Consider the following 3,964-nt stretch of genomic DNA (forward strand, 5'->3'; position numbering starts at 1 on the left):
AGATCAGGAAAAGGGTGACATAGTTGTAACAACGGTAGCTATAATATAGATGCTGTGATGTATGCATTATAATATTGAAAGACATATTTACCTGCCATTTGGAGTCATGCTATCTTTCCATCCTCCTGTCTCTTTAATACTAGTCTTGGCAGGTACTAGACGGCTCATTGAGATTTCCTGTGCTTTATGACCCAAGTTGACAACTGTGACTTCTTCTCTGTGGCGTTCTGATGGTTACGTCATATAAGAATCACCTTATATCATTTGAGAAGCTGCTGACACAGAGCCCTGGTTTGATGGATGACCTGAGCTGCTGCTATTCCCGTCAGAGGTAAGCAGCAAGTTTTACAGGAAATTATTGGAAGAAGATACAGTGAGGGGGAGAAAGAGAAAGTAATGTGCATTGCACAAAAACTGACAAAATGATTTGCTTACAGTTCCAAGCTGGTATAGCTGAGAACGGCAGGGAGGGTAAAAATGTCTCATCAATATTTAAAGAGTTGATCATATAACTGACTTGACAGGCCATTTGTAAGGGCAAATTATAGAGCAGAACTGTAAGCTATGGAGGCCACTGTGCTCTCACTTGCACTTTTCATATTTCAGGTTTACATAAAACATAAAAGAAATACAATCATGCAATTGTTTTATGTTTTACACCAGTGATTCTCAAACTGTGTTCCCCAGAAGCAGCATCAGTGTGAGAACTTGCTAGCAAGTGCCACGACTAAGACCCCACTCCAGTCATACTGAATCAGAAACTCTAGGGTGGGTTTAGCGATACATGTTTTAGCAATCCCCCAGGTGATTCCAACGCAAGTTCAAATTTACGACCACTGCCTTCTCAAATCAATATTTGCTGTCTTGATTCCCAAATGTAATATCCTATGCACAAATCTTTGATTTTCTCAAAAGATTTATATAAATAATTTATAACAAGAGAAAATAACACTGGCAAGATTAAATTAATTAAACTCTATTGCATACAAATACAAAAAAAATATACACGTGATATGCAGTGCTGCTAATAACTTTTAGCAATATAGTAATTACTTTAAAAATATGGTTACACATCCAAGCTACAGATTGGAAAATACACACCACGTTTAGAGTAGAGTAACTCTCCATTATCAACATGATAATCCCATTCCTCCCTGTAAAATGGCTTACATGTTTATCCAGCTTGCAGTTTAGCATTCATGGTAATAGAAAGTTCACTACATTGGAAGGCAGCTCCGGGGTTAGCCGATGTACCTGTGTGTGTGTGTGGGCGGGGGGATGTAGCTACATTAAAAAACGTAAACAGAGCTTTAAAAAACATCTGAGAGCCATGGAAGGAATGCAAAGCAAATTAAAAAAACAAACAAACAAACAAAGAAACAAAAAAAACCTAGAGAAGCAGAACCATTCTTAGGTGAGCAAAAAGTCACCAGAAAGATTTTCCCCTTAGTATATCTGCTGATTCTGGGTGGAGAATTCTGGGCCTTTGATAGAAAAAGAAAGATCAATTGGGCTTTCAGTGGTTCTTTTGAAAAACCTGGAAAATTCAAGTGCCTGAAATGTATTGTCAGTTTTTTTTTTTTTTTTTTCCTTCACAGAATAATGCTAAATTCTGAGCAAGAAACGAATGGGGAACAAGGCTAAAAGCTTCTACAAAGCCACGGAAATGTTTCCGCAGTCCTTCAGTGTCCAGTGAAGTCGTGGAGAGGAGCAAAACAGGAAGGTAGCTTTCCTCAAAAATATTGGTTCTCCAGTATTACAGAGTTTTCTTCAGGAGAACAGAAAGCAAGCTAGGCACATCAGGCAGAAAGAGTTCATACCATAAATGATAGGCCTAAAAAAAACTGTTGAAAGAGCTGGAGGAATAAAAGAGACACACCTGCTAGTATTCAGGCATTCAGAAGGCACGAATTGCTCAAGTCTGCAAGGAAGCGAGGCGCTGCGAGTCCTGGGCGGTGGATTTGGCCACCCCGCCCCCGCCGCCCCCTCCAGGAGTGCCCGGGGGCCCTCCAGGCTCCAGGCCGCCCAGGTGGCGTGGGAACGCATCCAGGGATCAATCTGTTCTTGTGTTGGAAAGGCCTGAGGACTCCGCTTATGCAGCTTTTGAAGAATTCCCCCCCCCCCCCCCCCCCCGCCCATTCGGTGATACCAGAAGGGCCATAACATGGTTCAAACTTCTAAAGGGAAGCAGTGGTGTCCAGAATATTACGACAGTGAAGCACCACATCCAGAAGGGCATCCCACTAGGCCCGCACCTGGGTGGGGGTGAGCGAAGCCTTGGCCCAGATGGACCGGAACCCTGGCCACTACCACTGTGTTCTCAGAGGAGAGAGGAATGACAGCCTGGAGGAGAGCCTCAGAACACACATGAATGGTGCCTTCTGGGACAGCGTGAGGTTCCAGAAGGGTGCGCGCCCCTTCTTGCAGAGGACCCTGTATCACGTGCTGCTAACCGGCCTGCACCACACCCACGGGGTTGGTTGTTGCAAGGGAGTGAACTTCATAGCCGGATATCTGATTCTGTGGCTGTTGGACGTCCCAGTTGACAGAATACTTCCAGAGTACTGCGGCCCCTACATGCTGAGCCCAGGACAGGTCAGGAGGTCCTTCTGGAGCTGGCGAAGACCAAGCTGCTGGTGGTGATGGTCAGGAAGGGACAGGCACAGTGTGCTATGTACCCCGGTCATGTTGCACAGGTTTGTCTGCCTATTTGTAAACCTCCAGCCCACGCTGCTTCGCATCTGGGATAGTCTGTTCAAGCAGGGCTCCAAGGTCACCTTCCAGGAGGCCCTAACCCTCAACAAGCAACGTCAGGCATTGATCTTGAAAGTTAACAGTGTCTCCGACATCTCAAGGAGATCACCAGAGGGAGCTTCGTGACGCAGTGCCACACCTTCATGCAGACAGTATTCTCAGAGTCTGGGAGCCTGTCCAGGGCCAGCATGATGCAGCACTGCCGGCTGGCTGCTGACACAGGGCTGACTCAACTGTCTGGGCAAGGGAGCTTCCACATGCCTTCTGCTGCCAAGGCCAACACAGCCACACTCCAGCCAGGAACTGAGCAACTTAATTATCATTCTGTAAAGTTATGACCAAACTAGATAGCATATTCAAAAGCAGAGATATTACTTTGCCAACAAAGGTCCGTCTAGTCAAGGCTATGGTTTTTCCTGTGGTCATGTATAGATGTGAGAGTTGGACTGTGAAGAAGGCTGAGTGCTGAAGAATTGATGCTTTTGAACTGTGGTGTTGGAGAAGACTCTTGAGAGTCCCTTGGACTGCAAGGAGATCCAACCAGTCCATTCTGAAGGAGATCAGCCCTGGGATTTCTTTGGAAGGAATGATGCTAAAGCTGAAACTCCAGTACTTTGGCCACCTCATGCGAAGAGTTGACTCATTGGAAAAGACTCTGATGCTGGGAGGGATTGGGGGCAGGAGAAGAAGGTGAAGACAGAGGATGAGATGGCTGGATGGCATCACTGACTCGATGGACATGAGTTTAACTGAACTCTGGGAGTAGGTGATGGACAGGGAGGCCTGGCATGCTGCAATTCATGGGGTCGAAAAGAGTGGGACACGACTGAGCGACTGAACTGAACTTAATGTACCTCTTCTCTTCATTGTGAGCTGCAAGTCACCTTTTTTTTTTTAATCTGAGACATTAATAATATATAAAATTTGAGATGTAAGGAAAAAAATGTGTAATTCACGGGAAGTTGAAACCCTCCATAGTCTAAAGCCCATTTGCCTGGCTACCACTGCTGGAGCTATACTGATCTCTTCTTTACCCCCTACATTCTACATGTGCTTCTTGCTGGTAAGTCCTAAAATGTATATATATCTTTTACACAAAATGGTAGAGATAGAGGACAGGGAAAGATGGGTTAATGAAAACAAATATGTATATAACAAAGAATATTTCCTACTGTCCTCATTTCTGTAATGGTTCATAAGGTATTTATAC

General features: G+C 44.9%; 1 pseudogene; it reads left to right on the plus strand.

Annotated features, from left to right (window-relative positions):
* The first annotated feature begins 230 nt into the window (after positions 1–230).
* LOC129633940 (growth hormone-regulated TBC protein 1-like) lies at positions 231–3,092 on the plus strand (annotated as a pseudogene).
* Positions 3,093–3,964: the final 872 nt, after the last annotated feature.

This window comes from Bubalus kerabau, chromosome 19 (assembly GCF_029407905.1).
Source record: "Bubalus kerabau isolate K-KA32 ecotype Philippines breed swamp buffalo chromosome 19, PCC_UOA_SB_1v2, whole genome shotgun sequence".
NCBI lineage: Eukaryota > Metazoa > Chordata > Mammalia > Artiodactyla > Bovidae > Bubalus > Bubalus kerabau.